The 6,000-nt window shown below is 45.6% G+C and overlaps 1 protein-coding gene across 2 annotated transcripts in view; it reads right to left on the bottom strand.

The window, feature by feature from the left end:
- The window catches only part of LOC134928373 (carbonic anhydrase 2-like), a 56,728-nt gene that overhangs the window by 19,482 nt on the left and 31,246 nt on the right, over nt 1-6,000 (bottom strand). The window lies entirely within an intron of this gene.

Below are 6,000 nucleotides of genomic sequence, written 5' to 3' on the forward strand. Positions count from 1 at the left end.
ATAGTACAATATACTGTACTGTATGTGTCTGTACAGAATATCAAGTTATTCGAGATCTGGCCCTTTGTGCTTGTGTTGTTCATATATTGCTAATAATAGAAATAACCAACCCATCCCAACTGGAAATTCACACAATGCATTACAACAGGCCAGTTTGTGACTGGTCTGAACCAGAAAATGGGGAATTTCTGCAAAAATGTACACATATGTTTCCAAATATAAAGACAGATTTACAATGATGCAAATGGACTGTTTGTAAGATGAAGTAAAGTGAACTCTGGAGATGGTATATTCCCTCATTGCTACCAGGGCCGGACTGCCCATCTGGCCCTTCTGACAAATGGCAGAAGGGCCGATGGGCCGCTCCAGCCACACAGAGAGACCAGGCTGGCTGAGTAGCTTTGCCTCCCGACACCCTGCTCAGCTGCCCGGCTCTCATAGACATGAGCTGGCCGAGCAGCTCTGCCCCATGATGCTCTGCTCAGCTGTCTGGCATGGAGAGACGGGACTGGTTGCGAGGACAGGCCCCCGTGAGTTGTGGCACACCACCATGAGACAGGTCATTTACCGCATGACAAAAAATTGCCATACTTGCTATTTTAGCCATTTTTTTCCATGTGGTAAATTAGCGACATACGTTGGATACGCCCCCTTAGAGTGGATTCATATACAGAGGTATGGCCAGTGATGTCACAGCACAAATAACTGCCATGCTATGCTTCTTTGCTATTTAAGATTTTATCCTACTGTATATCAGCACTGTTTAGAAGTTGCCTTAGATTTTGATATATGCTGTATATGCTGTATAGAAAATTCAGGTTACTAGTGAATTATTTATCAATGTTCTTGCTTTAAAAACCAAGAAGCAATTTGAATTAAGTTGATCTGTAACTTAGAATATCGCACCTACAATACAGGTTCCATTATGTGACTCCTATTTCCAGTCATGGCAAAACGGTAACGTTATAATACAGACAGTATATGTTACAAAGGAGGGATAAACCTTTCAGAATCTTGTGGCTGTAACATAATAGCTCTACAGTCCGAGAAGCATGAGAAACCAAGATGAAATTTGGCATATCGGTAACTGTGTTTGCCTAGTGACAGAGAGTCTAACAACTAAACAATTCTTTGTGTCACTGCGCTGGCTGCACAAGCTGATAACGCCTTATTATTTGAATAAGCTACTGCGGTATCAGCAGCTACGCACAAGCTTGCACCTATTGTTCTTTACAATGTTACACACATAGCAGATGATAAACCCAGTTACTTATCATAAATAAATGTATTTCTACTTTATTTAGCACAGCCCACATTTATCTGACATCCGGAATTGAAGGTGGAATGCCATCAGATATATTTATTCATAAATCACTCTTTAGTAAAGATCACACACACATACCAGAGTTGCCTACCCTCCCTCATTCTGCAGGAGACTCCCTGAAATAGTAGCAATCTCCCTCACTCCCTGGATAGAAAAGCAATCTCCCTAATTTTACTTTACATTCTTGGGGTAAAAAAGTAAATCAGAGATACATACATTCAAATGAGTTCATCAGTGCCATTTCCCTGCATTGTTATAAGGCACTATGATCCCTATGGCTACATGCATTTTAAATAAGGTTTCTCTTGGCTACTTACAGTATATGGAACCTCTTGTAAAACACAATACATGGACAAATCCTGCAAAATATCAGTGTCTTTTCTTCAACACGTAGATCTTACAAACTTTGGGGCTCATTTACATTTGGATGTAAGTCATTTTTATAACACGCCACTCACGTCCGCGCTGATAGGTGTTACTTTCACAATCTCCCTGAAATGCTTTTTCAAAAGTAGGCAAGTATGACACACACACACACACACACACACATTTTATTTATTTTTATTTATATATATATATATAGCATGTGGGTGGCGGCACTCAAAAGAAATCAGTCGAAGAACAGCAAATGAATGATCAACGTTTCGAGATTTAATCTCGTCGTCAGGATACAAATGCATGCAACCAAAGAATGCAGGTAGGATGAAACGTGTTGGTTGGGCTCCCCTAAATTGACCTCCACCGTGCACTGAGATAAGTTTTTTTCCTTTAGACTCAGCTATTGATTGTTTTTAATTTTATTTTTTTTAATAATTATATTTGTAATTGTTCAGCTCCTTTGTGGTATTTTATTAAATATATTTTTATTGATATTTGCTTTTAGGTTCCATTTCTAAATGGTCATATAGAGCATTTACCTTTTAACACACTTGGTCGCCGTACCCTTATTCCTTTTATCCATTTCTTTCTCTACAGCTCTATACCATTGCTGTAATTTTCTTAGGAGCTGGCAGACACCCATATAGAAGGGTAGGGGGGTGCTTCTAGAGTTTTTTATTATCTACATTGTGGAGGTAATTGTGTCCCTGAAGTGGCGCCGTATTCCCCATATATATATATATATATATATATATATATATATGTGTGTGTGTGTGTATATATATCCAGTATATATATATATATATATATATATATACTAGGTGATTCATCGCGCCTTACGGGCGCTCTTCACACCGTCGTAAGGGGCTACGCCCCCTTAACCCTTGCACACCCTTGTGGCATGCAATATTTTTATTATATGGGGTATTACCTCCAAACATAATTGTGTGAGTGGTTAAATATTGCACGGACAAAGGGCATGCGATGGTTAAAGGGTGAGAAGCCCCTTGCAACGGCGTAAACAGTGCATGCAGGGCCTGATGAATAACCTAGTAGGTGCGTTGGTTGGGGGAGTGGCGGGTGCGGGGAAGACACGGATGGGATCCGGGGGTGCCGTGGGAGGGGCGGTTGCGGTGGTGCCGCAGGTGGGGGTCCGGACTAGCCACTGCGGGTGGGGGAGGAGCAGTTGCGGGGGTGCCCCGGGTGGGGGAGGGGCGAATGCGGTGGTGCGGCGGGAGGGGCGGGTGCGGGGTTGCTGCGGGTGGGGGAGGGGGTCCGGAGCTACCACGGGTGCTGGAGGGGGTGTGTGGGGGTGCTATGGATGGGGCCTGGAGGTACTGTGAGCGAGGGAGGGGTGGGTAATGCTTATCCTGCTTCTCCTCCTGTCAGCAGCTAAGCTGCTGTCCTCCCTTTGGCAGTGGCTCTCCCAGAGACTCGCACAGCAGCCAGTCACTATTGTTAGCGCCGGTGTCCCAACGCGCCGCATTACAGGGAAGAAAATGCACTCAATAAACTACAGCTCCCAGCAGCCCTAAGGGCCGGAATGCTTTGGCGCTAAGGGCTGCTGGGAGCTGCAGTTTAGGGGACGTTATGTGTGTACGCATCACTGGTACAGGGGGGCGTTACATGTGTAAGCATCACTGGTACAGGGGGCATTACGTGTCTAAGCGGCACTGGTACAGGGGGCGTTACGTGTCTAAGCGGCACTGGTACAGAGGGCGTTACGTGTGTATGCGGCACTGGTACAGGGGGCGATATGTGTGTAAGCGTCACTGCTACGGGGGCGTTACGTGTGTAAGCGTCACTGCTACAGGGGGCATTACGTGTGTAAGCGTCACTGGTACAGGGGGGTGTTACGTGTGTAAGAGTCACTGGTACAGGGGGGCGTTACGTGTGTAACCGTCACTGGTACAGGGGGCATTACGTGTGTAAGCATCACTGGTACAGGGGGCGTTACGTGTGTAAGTGTCACTTGTACAGGCGGCATTACTTGTGTAAGCGTCACTGCAACCGGGGGTGTTACTTGTGTAAGCGTCACTGGTACAGGGGGGCATTATGTGTCTAAGCATCACTGGTACAGGGGCCGTTACGTGTCTAAGCGGTACAGATACAGGGGCATTACGTGTCTAAGCATCACTGGTACAGAGGGCGTTACATGTCTAAGCGGTACTGGCACAGAGGGCGTTACGTGTGTAAGCGTCACTGCTACAGGGGGCGTTATGTGTGTAAGCATCACTGCTACAGGGGGCGTTACGTGTGTAAGCATCACTGGTACAGGGGGCGTTACATGTGTAAGCGTCACTGGTACAGGGGGCGTTCTGTGTGTAAGCATCACTGGTACAGAGGGCGTCACGTGTGTAAGCATCACTGGTACAGGGGGCGTTACTTGTGTAAGCATCACTGCTACAGGGGGCGTTACATGTGTAAGCGTCACTGGTACAGGGGGCATTACATGTGTAAGCGTCTCTGGTACAGGGGACGTTACATATGTAAGTGTCTCTACTACAGGGGGTATTATGTGCGCTGTGCCTTTGTAAAGTATGCGAGGTTGCCAATTTATAGTTTGCAGGGAGGCGCCGAACACCCTAGCACCGGCCCTGACTGCACACCCACTGCACTGCACAGCACTGTCACCTTTTACATTGATTCAGCGTCCAGACATTACCCTCCGTGATATCACCCACTCTATCCATTACATTAGCCATCTCGGGGATTCCAGGCTGGCAGCCCAGGTGCTGTGTTGCAGAGTCAGGGCCTCTGGGGATCTGGGCACGGCTGTGGCGGGGAGGCAGTTCTGTGACATCACGCGCAGAGAGGCTCCGGGGCTCAGAGAATATGCGGCGCAGGGAGGGCTATGAAAGCCTTCCGCTGCGCCGCTTTCATACACATCTATGCCAGTGACCGCAGCAGCTTTTGTTCCACCTACCCTGCGGCTAGGGAGTGGGGATTGTTGATGCCGGAGGGGGCAGGCGGACTGGCAGCAGGACATATGACGCTGCAGTAAAAGGATTTTTCCCCCTATCTACAGTGCAGAGACTTGCTGCAGATGCAGTGGCATAGCCTCCAGCTGTACCTTTTTGGCAGGTACAGTACCTCTTTTTTATGGTCTTTACTGATTATTGACTCTCCAAGCTTCCATTGAAAGTATGGGAAAAGGGGTGTGGCCACGCGACTGTACCCGTGGTCATGCCCCCTTTTTCGAATTTGTATAAATTTTTATGTGTAAATTGTGGGAGGGTATGTTGCTGCAGATGCAGTGGGACTATTTTGGGGTGTGGAGCTGGAGCTGCAGCTCCATCAGTCCCATTGCTAATCCTGCTCTGTGAAAACACAGCAGGCAAAGGGCAGAGCCTCCCATTGGATGTAACCTGTGTGGGAGGGAGTTTCTCAGCTGTGGACTGGGTGTGATAGACCTGCCACTAACCCAACGAGAGATGCGTTATACACACAGGCACAAAGTCACAGAGCTGGGCTATTATATAGGAGATATATATATATATATATATATATATAGAGAGAGAGAGAGAGAGATATAGAGATATGTATATATATATATATATATATATATATATATATAGTCAAAGTTTTAAGAGTGCTGATAAGAGATGTATGTAACCTTAAAAAGAAAAAAATAGGTGTTACCTCCGTATTGTAAAAAAATAAATTAAAAAAATCATTGTTGTTTCACATAAACACATAGTATTTACTGCATAAAGAATATGAAGGTTTCATCCCATGTGCTTGTGTTGTTGATATATTACTAAGAGTGCAATTACCCAACCCATCTGAATGAGCTGCTCACACAATGCATTACAGCGCTGTGACCAGTCTGAACCAGAGAATGGGGAATTTTCGTCAAAAATGTACACGTATGTTTCCAAATGAATAGAGAGTATTATAACAAAAGGTGACAACTATGAGGTAATGCAGCCTTGGGAGATATTACATCCCCTGATTACTACTCATACAGGGGCACAGCAGTTACAGTATAGTCCTTGCACCAGGCAATATGAATTGGTTGCATTATGCTGTTTAAATATGTATACCTTTATACTACCCCATCAAAAGTCATGTTAAGTTGCAAAAACATTTTTGTAGTTATTCATAAGCAGGGCAAAAATGGGTCAATGATATCACTATTTGTGAAATGTAACAACTGAGACTGGTGCTGAAGAGAAGGAAGAGTGAGGCAGAGCCAGTGAGGAGAGTCATTGTACTAGGGAATGATACACTGTTACAGTCACCACAGACGGTCAATGAAAGCGGAGAATGAGTGGCACACAGCAACCCTCTCTCCC

The sequence above is a fragment of the Pseudophryne corroboree genome, chromosome 5 (genome assembly GCF_028390025.1).
Source record: "Pseudophryne corroboree isolate aPseCor3 chromosome 5, aPseCor3.hap2, whole genome shotgun sequence".
NCBI lineage: Eukaryota > Metazoa > Chordata > Amphibia > Anura > Myobatrachidae > Pseudophryne > Pseudophryne corroboree.